Here is an 18463-nt window from a genome sequence, read left to right as displayed (position 1 = left end):
GCAGGCAGGACTTTTCCATTTCCTCCCTCCTCTCCAAGAGAAATTGGAAGAACTCAGTCTGTGCCATGCCAGCACATTCAACAGAAACCTTTGCCTTCTGTGAGAACAGAAAGAACAGACCTGTTTGTTTCTGGTCTAGGAATGGTCTCTCTTCTACGCACCTCAGGCCAATTCATCTCCAAATTTATTACCCAAACTCATTAATCTCCATTTTGAAATACTTCTATGCCAATTACCCTTAGAAAACTGTTCCCCAAACCCAACCTCTTTGCACTGAAGGTTGGATATGTTCTTCCAACTTCATGTTGTGTTTGCTCTCATGGCAACATAACCCTTCAGCTAAAAAATTATTTTCCATTTTCTGGTTTTTACTTCAATTGTATATTTGTTGACAGAATGCTTATCTGCCAAAGCTGTTACTTTGGCAAACTCAGCAACCTCTTTGCAGTTGTATGGTCAGTTAAGAATGGATTGACACAGCAGAATTATTGAAAGTATTTGCTCTACCTGCTATTTTGCATCCTGTTCTTTCAGAATTTTGCTGTGATGATTATTTGGTCTCAAAAGACCAAATAAGCTCCTTAGCAATTTTTTCCTAACATTCCTCTTAGCCATTCTGCCTCTTGTTCCACATTCAGCATCATCTCCTCTGATTGAAACGAGGCACAGAGTTCTTTACCCAGGTTTTGGGTTTTACCCAGATTATCTTTTATCTCTGTCCTTCCTGCCTAACTCCATTGCCCACAGTTTATTTTAATATCCTTTGCCAAGTCTAATTTTCACTGTGAGTCTGCATTTGTTAATTTCTAACACACAGCTTAATTTGATGCTCAGTACTTTCTTGTTGGTTCTTCATACCCAACATCTGTTTTTGTTACCACTGTTCATCCTACTGGGCAAGCCTATTTACACATTTAAAAGAGCAATCAAAGACTCAAATGATGGAAAAACACATTCCCTAAATGTGGTAATGCACTGTGCTTCACAGCTTCCAGGTCAGGTTATTCTAGCAGCCTGTTTTTGTTGTCCTAAAGGAAATTCTCATTAGACAGATGCAACATTCCCTTTGCTTACTTGGCATTGCTTAGTATGTACCATTTTCTGTGTGGCTTTCAGGCTATATTCTGAGTGAAATACCTATTTGTGTTATATAAAGATTTATGTGGCTTTACGTAGCTTCTATATTCACTCCTAAATGGTGATGAAATGAAACTTTTCTATTTACTCCATGGATGACATTTATGGACTGAGCAAAAATGAATGTGAAGTACTCTGGGAATTCAGAAGTGAAACACAACAGTAGTATTGGTTTCCTCAAGAAAGACATAATTATTGATATGGTGGTGTAAAATGAACACTAACCAGAATTTCAGCAATAAATCAACTTTTATAACAAGGACAGTACATTAAGCATAGATATATTTATGTTAACGCAGAAGTTTTCAACTCTGTTTTGTACGTGTATTTAGCTAATTTCATTCCTCATAATCTCCACCTGCTCCCACACATCTAATAACTCCTTATTAAGGTTGCCTTTTGTTGTCTCCCACCCTGTTTCTCTTGAATTTCCTTGAATTGCCTCTTTTTTCCTACTGCAGTTTGTTTTCAGCTCCTACTTTCAGAGAAATTTCTTGCTTCATCTGACCGCCGTCATAAAACTAAGCAGCTTTTGCCTTGAATATTTTGTGATAGGCAACTTGGAGCACTGTAAGGTCTCTTGCCACCTCGGTGTGAGGGGAGGGGAAGCTGTCCTTTGCAGCATCTGTTGCCTAGCAATGTTTCTCAGGTGCCTTTAGCTGTGCTGCATTGTGATCAAAGCTGGAAAGGCTGAATGTAAGGGAAAGCAAAAATGGGCTTGAAAACCACCGCAATCAAAGCATAGCTCGGTGCAACGTTCATAATTTCTACATGGCAGTGGAGAGAGCCCAGCAACACGTGCCGTTATGTGCAAAAGGCTTAGCTCTGCCTCCCAAGTGCACTCCTTGGAGGAGAGGAAGCAGCATCACCATCCAGCAGCTCTCTGCTGGTCCGTGTGGCACGACTCTGCCTGCTCAGGACTCAAACTGACAGAGCTCAGCCTGGATTTCTGTTCTGTTCACATCACCTGAGACATTTTCACTCACCATCAGGTGGCATTAGAACCAGTGCCTGGGGAGGCAGCATGTTTCCTGTGGGATGCATTGGTGCAGGTGGGATGGAGCGCCCTGAGAAGCTCTACTGCTTTTCACCCAGGCATTGCTCAAAGATCCAGGCATGGATTTGCATGTACCAGGCCATCACTGTGACCCATCTGAGCTATTTCACAACATTCCAACTCATCCAGTCCAGCCTCTCATTAAAGGTGGGAAAGTTCCCCATACCTTAACACTGACCCTGTTGTTTTAAGGCTTAGGAAATAGAAATTGTAAAATAAATCTCGTGTGAGAAGGATTTGTTAATATGGATGATGCCCAAGTTACTGACACATCAGGCTAAGTTCTATTTGTGAGATGATCCTAATAACAACACTGCACAACCTTAGATGCAGTGGTTAGTAGCATTCATGATGTTACAGGGAAAAGGAGATTAATTATCCTTGCAAAACCAATCCTCTCTCAGTGACATCATCAGGATGGGCATATCTAGATTGAGACAGTATGACCCCAGCCTAAGATACCATTTTACAAAACTGTGTTTATAGTTTGGGTGTTTGGATTATTTCAGTGTGACTAATAATTAATTTAGGCATTCATACAAGCATTTTATCTATGAAGTGACCCCTGAATAGAAACATGATTATGTACTCTGTTGTTTAAAAATTGCATTCTTTGTGTGGTAGATAGAATTCCAGATATAAAGATAAGTAAATCATCCTAAAGACAAAACTTCTCAGAAAACCAGAAAGATTAGGGTACAGTAGCTAAAAAAAAAAATCCCATGGTAATCTCTTGTCTTTCTTTAAAGTTCACAAAAGAAAGGATTTCATCACCCTGTCTTGCAAAAGTGTGAGAGGGAAACATGGTAGAAAGATGATTTTGAATTGCACTTAAAACTTTCAGCACTGCTAGAGAGTTAAGCAGATAAGTATCTCCCCCAAATAGCAGCTGCCAAGCAAGACTCTTCAGTGTTTTTGGAACTTCACAATGACATTTCATATACCATGCTTTTGGCATGTGAACAAAATCCATACCCTGCTGCTTCTCCCTTTCCTGATACTTCCTTAATTAGAAAGATCTTAGGTTTTTTGTCACAGTTTTATGTATTATATTCATAAAAAGAAAATGAAATTACTTTCAGGGAAAAGGGAAGTTAGTAGCATACTCACCCATCTCCATGATTCCTGCAGTATTTTCAGACTTCAGCCATTCTATACTGCATGTGAGTTTCAAGTTTAAACTGATCATTTGTTAGATGACATAATCTTTCAAGAAGAAGAAGATAGCCTGATGTGTTGTTGACTGGAGAAACTTCAATTGAAAGTCTTGATTTGCAACAGCTTTTTCCTTAACTTTCTGAGCTTGAAAGAGCAGTTTTTCTGTCTCTGTTTGGTGTCTGGTTTGAAGTTTTCTCAGAAAGGTGTTTCTACAGTTCTTCACAAGAAAGCAAGGGAATGAGCCTTCAGAAGTAACAGATATAGGACTTTTAGTCTGAAGCTATTTTTCTTTGCAAGGCTGGAGGAGGGAAAGGAGATAGGAATGAGATGGTAACAGTAGAATTATAGTTGCACTGAGAGTCTCACTGATCCCTATTCTGGTTTTGGACTTGCTCGAGCTTCCACAAAATATACCTTATAAATCAATGAATTAGTGAAGGCTTTTCCTCCTCTTTGAACTCTGGGAGGGAAAACATTCATCTCCCTGCTTTTGAAGGCTTGGCTACAATGCAGGTTATGAGAAATTATGGTTTTATTTGAAAAATTTTGCACAGCAACTAATGGCCAAGATTGGTCATTCCTCACTACCCTTTTAAATCTGTGCTGCAATGCATCTTTGACACCACAGCACCCCCAAAAAAGTTAGTCCCATGATTGGTTAGTCTCTCTCATATAGAAGGGCTGGGAAAAATTCATTGTGGGTGTTTTTTCCCCCTCAGAGGGTGGTGAGAAACCACATAAGAAGATCTGGGAATGATGGGACTGGAGACCGACATAAACTCAAAAATCTTCTGTATCATTCACGTGTCTTTTGCAAACCATGCCTATTTTCCAGCTGTTGTATGCCAGCAGGGAAGGAAGGGGTGCACTGAGATCCCCTTGGGGGTGCTGCTGTCTCTGGGTGTGCCATGGCACAGATGGGTGGCCACAACAGTCAGTGGCTTTGTCAGTCTGGACAAAGGAGGATAAAGTCTAAGGGATAGCTTTTGTAAACTCTGCCTGCACCAAATGGACTTCCAGCTGCTGGGTTTCTGGGCTTAGGAAATCAGTATTCATTTTTAGGAATAGATGTGATGTGGGATGTGAGGGTATTTAATGGTACGAGTGTGAATATCCACTAGCCACGTTTTGAACCCTTTTTGCAACCCCCTTTCCTTGTGACTGGAGCCCTGCTCCCTGGCACAGGGTGGCTGGGCAGGAGCAGACATCCTGCTGTTCTCATCCAGTGGTTTGTGGTGTCTCTTGCTGGCTGTGCAAAATACAATTTCAGCTGTACCCTCAGTGGCTGCAAAGGAATGAGATTTTGGAAGGGTGGAAGGACAAAGGCGGTGCTTGCTGCAGAGCCAGAGGTAACAGAGCAAGGCTTGTTCACTGGGTTTTGCACAAGGGCTGTGGCAGCAAGAAGACAACAATTTCCATGGGTGAAAGGTGTGTTCAGAGACACTTTACACGGCTGGTGATGCTGCCTCTGGTGCCCTTGTGGGTAGTTGTGAAGCCTAGTTGATCATAAGTGCCTCATCTTCCTAATTTTAATCTACAAGCTCCACTGAATCTTTATTACCCTGCCTGAACGCTTTTCCAGTGTTTCTGAAGAAGGGCAGGGCATTACTTTTACAGCCCAACTGATTTTATGAAAGGGATTGAACTTGGGTCAACAACAACTCATCCATAAGAAGTGCAAGCTTTAGGGAACTGAAACATAAACCCTATCAGAAATGGCCCAACGACCTAATTCAGTGCAACCATGTGGATGTGGAAAACTTTCAAATTATCAAATTAATTCTAGCTTTTGCTCTTCCTCTGAGAAGAAAGCATGATGTTATTTTTCTTTTCTAGAAGCTTTGCTTTTTCTCTCAGTGCTGAAGAAAAGTGAGAGGCTGTTGCATCCTGGAAGGAAGAGATTTCAGTATGCACAGTGTGCACAGCCTGGGCATTGCTGTCTGTGAGGGGCAGGGCTGGATTACGGAATGGTAGAGAGTGACCATATGTTACCAAAGTATTTTCCAATTCTGTTTCTGCACTATCTTCAAAAGCAATTTTTCCATATCACTGTATCCCTGCCTCTTACAATTCTCTCTCTCTCTTTTTTTTTTCTTTCTTATTTCTTTTCTCTTTTCCCTGATTTTATTTTATCCTCTCCTTCTACAAGACCTCACTTTTTTCTCCTCCTTTTCTGGTCCCTGCCCAGACTTCAGGCTCTTATGTGTTCTGCCATTCCCTTTCCAGTTCTTAGCTCAGAAATCTGTCAGTTGTGCTGGAATGTTGCTGAGACAGAACTAAAACAGTGGTAGAGTAGGGGAAGGAGTTAAAACCAAAGACTGGGAAGCTTTGAAACAGAACACAATAGTTATTGTGCTAATTTTCATCTCCATAGCAACACTAATGCAATGTTTTTCCCTCACTCCTGGAATTCCCCTCCAATGTCTCCTCCTGGGCTCAGCCTGGAGACCAGCACTGGCACAGGGACTGGGAGGGTGCCTGTATGGCTTTGAATTGTTGGAAAATGGATGAGATTTGAAGAAATCAGTGGTAACCTCCTGGTGCAACTCTATGGGCTGCTCCTGAGGTGTGGGACAGATCTGACCAGGAGGTTTGTCACCAAGAAACTGAAAGGGTCTTGTTGAGATGGCAATGGCAGCTGGTACAGTAGACAGCAATTATTCTGTGTGGAGCTTCTCACTGAGGTTCTGTGAGGATGAGGGGTCAAGGTCACTGTTACAGGTGACCCCTCAGAGAGACACTCTTCCCTTTGACTGTATTATCCTTGAAATTTGGGGTTAGGTCACCTGAAGGTCTGAGCAAATTGCATAGCAAAAATACTAGACATTTTGCACTATTTTTTTCTGAATTCAAAGCATTAATAGTGTGAGACTGTGATTAATGCAAACTGAGTATCTTAAAATCTGTAGGCATCTTTACATATCTTACTTTGGGTAATGTATCTTGTAGAAGGTAAAGGTAGCTGAAGGCTCAGAGCATCATTCAAACTGTAAAGCAAACTACAATCTCAATTGCATTTTCTCCTATACCTGATATCTTGGTAACCATGCTTGCATTATTATAAGCTTTGGGAGCTTTTTTAACCCTTGTGGTGCCATCATACCGAGCAAGAAAAATCTGGGAGGGAGGAGACTTTTTGATACTCCACAAATGCAAGTGTCCCAACACTGCTGTGCCATTTGGAGAATGCCAGAGGGCAAACTTTGAAGAGACATAAGAAGCACCAAGAGGGAGAAGAAAATGTTAGAAAGTGCTGTTGTGACAGATGGTGAGATGGTAGGCTGTTCTCAGATGGAAACATGTTGAAGAGTTTTGCTTCTCCAGTCTGGACAGCTTCTTGAGAACAGGCTGGGGGCAAAAACATCCAGAAAGCCTCAGAACAGCTTTAATGTGTGATCTGTAACTGCTGGTGGAAAAGAGTCTATGAGTAGCTCTCTCAGTAGGTGTAGTGTTTGAACATGTCCTGGTAGCAGTGCTGGATGTCCATGAAGATCAGGACATCCAGCCTTGGCTGAGAAACATTAATGCTGTCCACAAAATATGGGAATGCAGTGGTGATCTTCCTAATAATCCATTAGTGTCATTTGGAGCCAAACCAGCACCTACTGGGAGCCTTTTTTGTCAAGGGACCTTGACCTCTCTTGCAGTGGGGGAGTATCCAGGTTCCCTTCTTGGCTCCTGGTGCTGCTGGATGTTACCATCAGCTCTGGCACTGCTCTGGCAGCTAGGAATGAGCACAGAGCTGTTCCTTTTGAGAAGGTCTTTACTTGGATTCCTCAGGTTTGGACTAAGAGGAGATCTCTAGGAAGGTGTGTAGTTCTGCAGCTGGAACGCTGTGGTGTTTAAGTGGGAATGTTACATGGGCGCCCCACGGAAACAGGGAGCTTGCAGCTAAACTGAGGGCTCAGTGAAGGAAAGCTGCAGGAAAGTTAACTAAAACCACAGAACTGCTTTCCCTGTCAGCTGACTCTGAAGTTAAAGTGATGTCATTTTCAAGCAAGTGTTCCATTCCATCAAAATTTTATACTTACTACTCTTACATACCCTTCTTAGCCTGCAGACATGAGGCATTTCTATTAAAAAAATATTAAAAGAGGAATAAACCTGGGCATCTTTTACTTCCTCCACTACCTTCTGTCCATCCCTTCTCCCATCTTTAAATCCCATATCCTTAACACCCAAATTAGAGACCTTCCTCTCCCCACATATTCAGAGCCTAGAGCGTACATGTAGCTTGCAGATCACTGAGTGGGCTTAATGTACCATCAGGCTGGAACGTGTTAGGAGCTAATTCTGGGATGCATGAGCACAGGAATTGTCATGGGAACACAGCCTATAATCAAGAAGGATAAAAATTCCAGTAGGAAACCAGGCTATGGGAGACTTCCATCATGTTGCTCAAAACAACCTTAAAGAGAGAATTATTTTGCAATTATTTCAAAGGAGACACCATGCCGTGGAAACCCCTGACAAAGCAAATTGCCTGTAATTAATAAAAGAGGGAACTTTAAAAGAGTAATTTCTTCTAGTTATGTCCAAAGACATAAACCTGCCCTTCTTTTAGACCCACTAATAAGAAAAAAAAACCCCAACATTTGGGGAGTCAGTTTCCCTCTGACTGAAACTCAGCTAGTAAACATTGCGTAAAAATATGTTTTCTCACTTTTTCTTTTTTTTTAACTGACAGAAAGGAAGGTTTGACTATCCGTACCACATCGTCAGATGCTTCCTTTTAATCCAGTTTCCTTGGGAAATAACAGTTACAAGATTGTGCCATTGTCAGTCCCCATGAGCTCCTTTTGAACTCATTGCCCAGTTTCAACTAAACTTGCAGACAGATCAAGAGTCCCTTTGCCTTTGATGAAATCAAGCAGATACAAGGCAAGCCCCTGTTAATGGAAAGGCCACAGCATGTGTTCAACATATTATTAGACATTAGAGAGCCTGTGTGAGGGAACAGAAGGACTGAAAACTTTTGTAAGAACAAAAACTACAGCAAGCAAGCTATAAAAGTGTCACTGGTCAGATAACTTTTTGGGAGTTGCTGTACTAAGCTCCATGATATAAGTACTTGTAATTGTTTTCTAATTCTAACCTGTGCAGGGCCTTCTGATAATTAAAGTGTCAGCGTTTCAGTGATGAAAAGCCCCATTGAAAATCAATGTTCAGTTGCCATTGCTGCTTGCAGAGAAGACAGAAAGGTCTTGTGAAGGTCTGCAGAACCAGCTGTGAAAGCCTTCTGTCAGCTTGGTGGGAGGGGAGAGCTGTAAGACCAAACCACCATTTGCAAATTCTCATCCTTTAAACTTAGGGCTGGCTATAGAGAAAATCAGAGGCATGTCTTTTATGTGGAGGCCTCCAGAACTGCATGTCCTGCTTAGAACTTATTTGCAGGTATTCTGCCTGTTCCCATACCAAGAGAACAGACTGAGTAACCCTGACTCAAAGCTGCATGGAAGATCCTCACAGGAAGATCTGCCAGGATCTGTCAGTGTAAGCAACGGTACATCCTCACGGAGCTCAAATGCCTTTTACCATTCAATGTGGATTTTATTCCCAGTTCTTTGTTAATCAGGGGAATGCTCCTCACCTTGCTTTATGAGTCAGGACAGTGAGATGCAGGGAGACTAAATGATGACACCAAGTTCACACATTTTGGCAGAGGATGAAGTTAAACCCAAACCCTCTGAGCTGTTGGCTGGCAGTGACTCTGAGAGATGTGGGAAGGGGCAGCCTCGGGCTCTCTGCAGGGTGGAAAGCTCTTCCATGTGCTCTGTGACCTTCTTCCTTTCTCAAAGCAGCTCTCTGATTCCTGCTTGCACTTTTCTGACTGTGCTTTGGCTTATCAGGTTTCCCAGAACTGACCATTATGCCATCACTTTTGAAATTACTTTTGAGTATAACTCAGTGCAAGACTTGGTATTACAAACCTGCTTACAGAAATGGATTGCTGCCTTCCCTTGGAGCATTCATAAACTTTGTCCAAAAATACTCCAAAGTAGTTGCTAATAGCCTAGATTGATTCTGACTGCATAAAAGACAAGTAATTTCAAATTATGAAAATTAACTACTTACATAATTTGATTTATTCAGTTACAGTCTCTGTGAGGATTTAATGATGGTGCCTTATTCCTAGCTCTGCTGCTGAACTGACAATATATCACAAGTGTGATTCAGAAAGGTCTAGCAAGAATGCTGGGGTGGTATGAGGGAAAAACAGGTAGATAATATAGCAGAACTCAAGTTTCAGTCTCTGGCTTGTAATTATTCCATCTTTTTCTCATAATCTGTGTTTATCCTATTGCATTTTTCTTTAGCAACTTCTTTAGGATCATGTTTATTATGTATATTAATATATATATTTGCAATCTGATTACATCTTGTACTGGAATTCCTGGCTCAGACTTGCTGGACTTTTGCAATCCATGAATGATTTCTCTGCCTCAGAAATGACATTCCTGTATCCCTACTCCACACAAGCAGGCACAGCCCCCAAGTCCAGCCCAGCTCCTGCCTCTTGGTAAGGAAGATGCACCCTGCAGCCACTTGCAGATGCTGGCATGGAGCACATTCATAAGTCCCTGACAAGGAGCATACGGGATGGTGGTGGTGTGTGCCTGTGTCTGAGAGGCAGCAAGCTAACAGCAGGAAAACCTGTTTAAATAAGGATTTACTTCTGTAATCAGACCCAGAGCCCCGTGGCATGGTGTGTGGTACAGCCTCCTCCCTAACACAGGGAATCTAAATCTGAAAAGCAGAGACTGCACTAGGAATATTTCTATCTTCACCATTTATTTGTTAAGGTATTACCCTTGCTCTGACCTTCTACTTCCCACTGGCCTCTGCAATCACTCAGCTAAAATGGGGTAAAAAACAGGCAAGCACTTGCACACAATAAACATTGTGACTTGAGCAAGGGGCACTTAGAAGTAACTTGGAACCTAAATTTGCCAACAAACCTAAGGGATAAGAGTAGCTAGCTGGATAAGCTTCCAGAAGGCAGAAACATCTTTTGAATCTCCTCTTTAGTTCCTTTAAGGCATTATCATCACTTTGATCTAAATTGAATTGACTCCAAGCCAGTTTATTGCAATGTATGAGCTGCTCCCCTGTAGATGCTGGAGATGAGGCTCTTGCCTGAGAGCTGGGAGTGACACAGTTCTCCCTCAAAGGCACCAAATGAGAGGTGAGAACAGATTCCTGTAGTTCCCTCCACCACAGAGACAGAAAAAAAAAGTGATTCTCACTTTCAGGATAGGTTTTAGAGGTAGATGAGGATACAAAGAAAGAAAGAAAGGTATTGTTTACCCTTTTCCTCAACTAAAACTACCTTCTCTTCCCTGGCTGGGAGGTGGCAGTGTCTGAGAAGGAGAACTGTTCTCCTCACAAGGCCCTCTCTACCCTTCCTGGCTATTTCCTTGTTGCAATTCAGTTCTTTCTGAGCTGGCAGCAATTGCAGGCAGGAAGAGCCTGAAGAAAGGAGTGACAAAGTCTTCTTTACTGAAAGCAAGAGCAATACTTCTTGATCCTTGATCATTGATTGCTACAGCTCTTCAAAGGGCAGAACATTCAGCAATTGCATTTGATAGGTGTTGGGCCAGGAGATTTGTAACAGGAAACATGAGGGGTATGATTTGTTCTCATTACCACAAAAAGAAGATTTTTGTTTCAGTCAGGACAAACAAGTCTTTTATTTCCTGTCTTCTTTTATTACTTCACCAATTTATTAAATTCTTTATTTTTATTTTCTTAATATCTCTGCAATGTCTTAGCTTTTTAGGTCAGTGACTCATATCTACAGCTGCATAAGAGTAAACCTCTTCATATAAATGGCTTAATTTTCAGGCTGACCATGTAATTTTATCATTCTTCAAATGATCTATGCTTCTCTAGATTAAATATATGAGTTTCCAGAAAGTAAATGTGTTTGGGCTGCACAGACAGAGCTTTATGTCAGATTCCTGCCAAAGAAGTCTGCACAATATTGTCTCAATAAAAAATGAGAAAGTTAAAATCATTTAGTCACAGGTGTACTACACATTAAGATGCAGAAAAGGCATCACTAAATTATGTCATTGCATAAGTAGTTCCCTCAGTAACAGTTAAGGGAAGAAACTAGTTGGTCACAACTAAAGAAAGTGCAGCTTTTATGAAAAGAATTGGCAATAAAAAAGTCAGAATTGCACTTCTGTGTGAAGTAAGTTCTGATGAATTCAAGCAGCTCCTGCAGTTTCCAGTGCTCCTTCCTGTGTAAATGGTGCTTCATCCCATATGTATTTTCAGCACATCTCTCTGAGACTTTAACTTGGGTTCTATGCTGTTGCATTGAATTTCAATCCAGATTTCTGTGCCACTTCCACCAAAGTACCTCCCAGATTTATGAGAGAAGTGAAGATATATGTACTGTTCCCTTCTTTCTTGGTTACATACCTCTTTGATACGTGGAAGTCAGATTTCAGCAGACTGATGCCTTCAGGTCAAAAAAACGGTTGCTTTGTCATCCTTCTGCATTTAAGTCCATTTTAATTCTATATTTTCCCAGACAAATTCAGGCCAAACCTGTTTTTCTAATATTTTATAAAGAGCTTTGTCATGTAACTTTTCTGATGGAGCAGAGATAAGCAGATTCTAAAAAAGGCTTTGACTGTTATGAGCTGATTGGGTGTGCTGCAATGGCCCTGGTAACTGCAGAGGGTCACCAGTTTATCCTCACCACACACCCAAGAAATCTGTCAGCATTGTTGCTGTGTTATCTGGGGAGATGAGAGGCAAAACTCCCTGACCCCCTATAACATCCTTAGGCAGGGGTCTGCCTCTCCCTCTGAATCAATAAAATGAAAGGAACTGTCACATTTCCAACCTCCCAGACTGCAGTGGGATGGACATTCAGTAAAACCCGGGTGAAACTGCAGCAGTGGAGACCACACAAGGATTTAAAGGGAGAGAAGCATCTCTGAGGGTCTGCAGTGGAAAGCATTTTCCAAAGAGAATCAGGATGTATCCTCCTCCTTCTCCATCCTTGCCTCAGGATATGTCCAAATCAAGCAGATCCATTCTTGCAAGTGGATGCAACACAGACCCTGTGCTTCTGTAGTGTTGTTTTCCCATTTATCATGAGTTGCACCCACCAGCCTTCACAAATAAGCCTCGACAAAGAATTTAATGGGATTTTCTGCAAAAGCGTATGAAAAGGAATGAAGAGTTTGCCAAAAATGTGTTCCTCTCTTCATGTGGATGTGAATCAAATCCCTTGGTTTACTTTCTATACTCTTTGATTCCAGCAGAGGTCAGCTCTGCCTGTGCTGGGGATGGACAAAGCAGTTCAAAGTGTGGGCACCTGCACACCTTGCAACACAAAGCTCTGCTTGCTTCCCACTGCTCCTCTCAGCACTAACTTCAGCCCATTTCAGGCCCTCCTCGTAAATGGAGATAAAAGGGCTTTGAACCAGAGCATCTCTGTCCTCAGGACTGCACTAAAAGCTGGTTAGAGAGCTCTTCTTGCTGCTGCTCTGTGGCTCCAAGCCTGTTTGAGAACAGCCTGTAATGAACAGAAGGAGCAGGAGACTGTGACAGTGGTTCTTGGGAGGTTAAAACTGTTGCAAGATGAAAAACCCCTAAAAGCAAGAAGTTATGTCTGGACTGTGCTTTCCAGTTACTGAACTATTAGGGAAATAGAAATATTGCCATCCTGTTGCAACTATCTTCCTTTGCTGCTGTACCAGGATTGTTAAAAAAACCCCTAAAGCTGTGCTCAACAATGTTTGGTTAAGGTTTGTTCTGGCAAAAAAATTTTGAGTGTATCTACAAAAAATTTTACTTCTTGAAATGCCATTATTTTGGTGGATATATGGTCCACTAAAATTCTTATTTCCTCTATCAGTTACAGTGGTTCTTTAGCTCTTCACAACACAAGACAGTACAAAATTTGAAGCTCTTCAGAGCACAAGACAAGAAACACTTTGAAGCTGAAGGCAGAATGTGTTGACAAAAACTCTCTAGTTTAACCATATAAATCTTCAAATGTCCAAGACATGTTTTTATCCTCTCTTCTTTTTTAGAGATTAAATTGTTGCTACACTGAGATGTTTTGTTAATTGTTATTAGTGATTGACACACTTTACAGACTTTTGAAGGCAGAAATTAATGAGTGTTTTTCTGAAATTAGATGTCATGCTTTCAACAGAAATCTTTCATGTAACCAGTGATGTGTGCCATTGAGGCAGCATCTGCTTCTGAAGGATAATATCTAAAAAACCCCAAAGAATCTCACTGTAAATCTAATGCCTGGTTTTCCTAAATAATACTTTTCACACTTTTCTGGTACGTTTTTTGAATTCAGCTTGTTAATACTAAAAACCAGAGGAAGTTTCAGTGCATCTAAGCACCTCTTTTCTTTGTTCTGTTTCGGAGGTTTTGTAGATTGAAATGACTGAAATGACCAAATGGGGTTTGCTTATTTCTTACATGTCGTTGTACATAACAAGAAATGAGTGCCATTAGTCTAACAAACTACCAGGGGAGCCAATAAATTATTTCAGCACAAGATCAAGGATAGGACCAATGAGCAGCAGACTTGACTTGTTACCTGAGAATTGAGAGAAGAAACATAAGCCCACTAGAAAGAGGTGATTAAGGTGAACCTTTGCAGTGAACTTGCACTCTGTGTGCAGTTGTGCTGCCCAGCTCCAGCCTTTAGGAGTGTCAGATGAATGTTAGGCAAAGCAAGGAAAGCTATTTTTCATTTTAGTGCTTGTTCCTCCTGATGGCATTATCTGTTATAGGTCAAGCAGCTACAGCTGACAGCTTCATAGGTCATCTTAAAAACAAGATATATACCCAGTGCTGTTGCCTCTGATTAAAGATCACATATCCAAGTGCAGATGACACTTCTGGCTTTTGGGTGACTACAGTGGATTTGGAATTCCAGTGTGAACAGCACATTGTGTCCCAACACCACATACACACAGAGCCCAGGCTGTTGTTCACAAGGGGCTGTGTAGCTGCCTCACCAAAGAGTAAATCGTGTTCTGGAAAAGTGACAGCATTTGTAAGGCTCCTATTCTTTGTTGTTACAAAGGGATCTGGATGGTCAAACACTCACAGGTGCTGGCTGCCACTATAGACAGTCACGAGCAGGTTTCATACTTAATGCCCTCTTTACCTGTCTTTCTTTGGTAGCTGGATCCTATTGTATTTGCAGGCGCTCTCATGGCAAAGAGGAATGATGAATATGTTTTCAGAAGGTTAACTTATTACTTTATAATGCTATTATATTAAAGAATACTGTACTACAATAAATATAGAAAAGATACTTACTTAATGCTCAAAAAATAATAATGAAAACTCATGACTCTTTCCAGAGTCCCAACACAGCTTGGCACTCACTGGCCAAAGAGTCAAAACAACTCACACCAGAATCTAATGAAACAACCACCTGTGGGTAAACAATCTCCAAACACATTCTAACAGGAGCACAACACAGGAGAAGCAAATGAGATAATAACTGTTTTCTTTTTCTCTGAGGCTTCTCAGCTTCCCAGGAGAAGAATCCTAGGCAAAGGGATTTTTCTTAGAGAATGTGAATGCCACAGGATCCAAATACAGGTATTTAGTAGGTCAGATTTGTCTTTACAGAGAGTTCAAAGCACCACTGACTTTTGTGCCGAAAACTAATGGATGCATCCTTGTCTGCTCATCTTGCTGTTTTATTTTGCTATCTGTCAAGTGGTAACTGCCTTGCCCTGGGCTGAGGAGAGCCTGATCTGCTTTTCTCAAGGAGAAATCTTAGGGTGTCTCTAGGCCATTGACAAAATCTGAAATGCAAACAGAAAAACTTAATCCTGAGTCACAAATCTCTGAAACAAACAGAAAAAGATGTCTGTCTTGCTGAGAGTTCCCTGCTCCCTAGCTGAAATGGGGCTGGTGCCCACAATATTCCTGTTAACTCCATCTAGAGCAGTGTGAACAAACAGCTGTGCCCACACTGTGTGGCCTGTAACACAGGGCCGTGTGTCTGAAAGACACCATCACTGTTCTTTAGAGATTTTTATGGTTCAAAAGGCCTAAATTGACATGAGGGCTCAATCAGTGGATTGGTAGTTTGATAGCCTAATATCAAAAGGGGGATAAATTACACATCCTTGGACATAGCACAAAGGTTTGCGAGCCCTTGAGAGCAGAAGATCTGCTGGAAGTGTGCTGGAAAACACTGTGCAGCACAGAAAGATCCCAGTCTGGATTTGGTCCTGGCTATTCTGCTTATTTGAAATGGTCTCCTCAGCAAATCACGTCTAAATCCACATCTGGCTTTTGTCTTGAAAGGAACTCGTTGGTTTTCTGCATAACAGGGTCCAAACAAACCCACGCTGATACAGCTTTGATGATCAGGAGATAGGGACTTAACAGCAAATCAGAGAAGTGGCAGTGTAGACACAGATCCTTATTATTAATAGTAAATGGTTGTTTATTCTAGATGTAAACATCCTAAAATATTAATTAAAAAAAAAAAAAGCCAAAACCACATAATCACACAAGGCTTTGGTCTAAATGAAAAGAAACACATTTTGCCTTTTACAAAACAGCAGGGGCCCCTTTTGCCACTGGCAACTGTCAGTCTTCAGGTAATTTCATAACGAGACCTGCAGTACAGTCTTTGAGAAGTGTAAGACTAGAATGGAAGAAAAAAAGTAAAAACCTTCAGTAAAAGGCAGAGTGAGAAGGAGCTTGATTTATGATCCTAATGTAAAAATTCTTTGTGTGGAAGAGATGGTAATGATGCCATTATGTTGGGTAAGCCCAGCACAGAATATTGTTTATGTAGATGCAAGTGTTAGGACAGAATGGAAGTCATTTCCCTAGGAAAGAAATCAACAGCCTTAAATGCTTCTTTTACAGAGACCAAAATGCTATTAGACTTCTAAAGTTTGACTTTCCTCTTTTCTTAAGACGATAATTGTATTATTTTCTTGTTTTCTCTGGTACATTCGAATTTTTTTCTGTGTCACTAAATAATGTCTGTCATTTTTTGCTCCTGGCTGCTCCCTTGGGTGGCCCCTGGTTCATTCCCTCTGATCTGGGGTTGTCACTGGCCCCATTATGGGTACCTGGCTCTGTCTGTCTGTGCTTGGCTCTGTCCCCTCTGTGAGGAGTGCCTGTGCTGGGGTCACCTGGGCTCCCAGCCCCTGTCCCCCTTGCAGAGCAGCCCTGCCCTCCCTGCTCCCCAAGGGCCCAGGTTCAGGATGTGGTTAGCCATGTAGCAGTTTTTCTAAAAGGATTCACCAGTGACATCATCAGGACATGAATCAGCTCTCTGATATTGCTGGGTGTCATCTCTGCCCAGCCTGTCATTTCCCCTGTTAAATTGGCACTCTTGATTGTTCCTGCCCAAGAGCATCCCTGATATTGGTTCTATTCAGCTGCACTTTTTAAGACAGTCTTTAATTCTAACTCAGTTTTTCCATCCATTTGCGTTCCTCCCCAACCTTTCATCACCTGCACACTTACCAACTTTAGAGGTTATTCCCTCAGCTCAGCTGTTAATGAATAATTAAACAGTAATTTTTATTAAACTATTAATTAAAACACTTCAGGGTACCCAGGAGTGTCTCCTGAACAATCACAAGTGGTGTAAGGTTTATAACTTGACAATAGTTATTATAATGAGCTATTTTTGATAAAAGCTTTCCAGACAATGGTACATACTCCCAGTATTTTCACCCAACACACATTTATTGCTTTGTGTCTGTGGCACTGTTAAAAGCTTGTGCTGTATTTACCAGGATTTATTATAACACTAATTAGAGGAAGATACTCTGATAACTGACTTGGCTGCATCTCTGAGTAATACTGATGAGGTCCAAGTTAGCCTACATCCTTCAGTGGTCGAGTTACCAATAAACCATGGCCTAAAATCTCTCTCAGGGATGATATTTTGATCACAGACCTCCCTGATTCAGTTGTCTCTGCTGGTTTCAGAGCACCCCCTTCTCATCAGTGATTCAGTGAGGCACAGTCATCGCAGTGAGGTGACAAACTTGTACTCCGTGGGCTCCACCACTGCCTACTGCAGTGGTTTCTCCAAGCCAGGCTGATTTTTTATAATCTAGCACAAAGCTAAGGATAAGAAAATTAGTATTGATAGCTACTTCACCCCACTCCACCTATTTAATTTAGAGATAATCTTAGGCTTAATACAAATAAACTGGATAGGTTTAATGCTATCAAATCAACAGTGCTAGGCAAAAAAAAAAGAAAAAATTAAAAAAAAGAATGTGTTTCTTTCCTCCTAGAGGAAGGATTACTCTGATACAGTGAGAGATCCAATTATGGCCCAAATTATGGCCATCTAGAGACTAGCTAATGTGGTTATAATACAAATAAATCATCTGCACTTAAAACTGGAAAATGCATGTTTTGATGTGTTACAGTCATCCTCCAGTAAGTGTCATGCACAGTGGGGTCTGGATTCAGGCAGAAACAACAGCCCAGAGGATTATTGCTGCCCACACAGGACGTTTTCCAGGCAAGGCAGTGCTTCCACGTGAGTGCAATCAGCAGCACTCCAGCAAGTCAAAACCCAGGAAACTCAAACAGCGGAGGATGAGGACGGATGGGCTGCCTGACACCTAATTGCTGTGAGGCAAGAAAAACAGCAGGACTGGGAGGACAGAAGATGCAAGGTGATGCTGAAGTCATGTTCTGCTGCTGGCCATAAGAGTGATTCACTGAACGGCATGTCCCCTGTCAGAGGGAAGGAACAATAAGCAGGAACATTTGGTATTCCAGTCCATGAGAAGACCCAAGCCAACTGTCCTGCTCTGCTCACTCAGCTGCTGCATAAAACAACTACAGACAGTTCTAGGAAGAAAGGAAAAGGAATATAACTTGACTAAAATGAACTTTTATTTCCACTGCTGTGATAAAGGGGGAAGGGGATGCTGACTTTTGTTGTTTTGCCTGTAATTGTTATTGCAGACACGACTATGTTACAGGTACAGTAATTTAATACTCTCAAATTCTATTTTGAAGGTCAAAGTGTTCTAACATCATCATATTTTTGACTGTGACTTACAGCAGCAGAGTTTGGAAGTTCTCCTCAAGTCAGGAGAAGCT

The 18463-nt window shown here is 41.5% G+C and overlaps 2 protein-coding genes across 4 annotated transcripts in view; one reads left to right on the top strand and one right to left on the bottom strand.

The window, feature by feature from the left end:
- POU1F1 (POU class 1 homeobox 1) overlaps window positions 1-18463 on the top strand; it is a 179578-nt gene that overhangs the window by 11020 nt on the left and 150095 nt on the right. Inside the window, exon 2 of the transcript XR_010357031.1 lies at window positions 17779-18342. The gene's annotated coding sequence lies outside the window, so the exon portion shown is untranslated. The remainder of the gene's footprint in view (window positions 1-17778; window positions 18343-18463) is intronic.
- The window catches only part of HTR1F (5-hydroxytryptamine receptor 1F), a 102516-nt gene that overhangs the window by 78739 nt on the left and 5314 nt on the right, over window positions 1-18463 (bottom strand). The window contains exon 2 of one of the 3 annotated variants that reach the window (XM_064410959.1): window positions 3305-3650. The exons of the other annotated variants lie outside the window; for them this stretch is intronic. The gene's annotated coding sequence lies outside the window, so the exon portion shown is untranslated. The remainder of the gene's footprint in view (window positions 1-3304; window positions 3651-18463) is intronic. 3 annotated transcript variants of the gene reach the window in all.

This window comes from Passer domesticus, chromosome 2 (genome assembly GCF_036417665.1).
Source record: "Passer domesticus isolate bPasDom1 chromosome 2, bPasDom1.hap1, whole genome shotgun sequence".
Classification (NCBI taxonomy): Eukaryota; Metazoa; Chordata; class Aves; order Passeriformes; family Passeridae; genus Passer; species Passer domesticus.
This window is presented reverse-complemented; position numbering and strand designations above follow the sequence as displayed.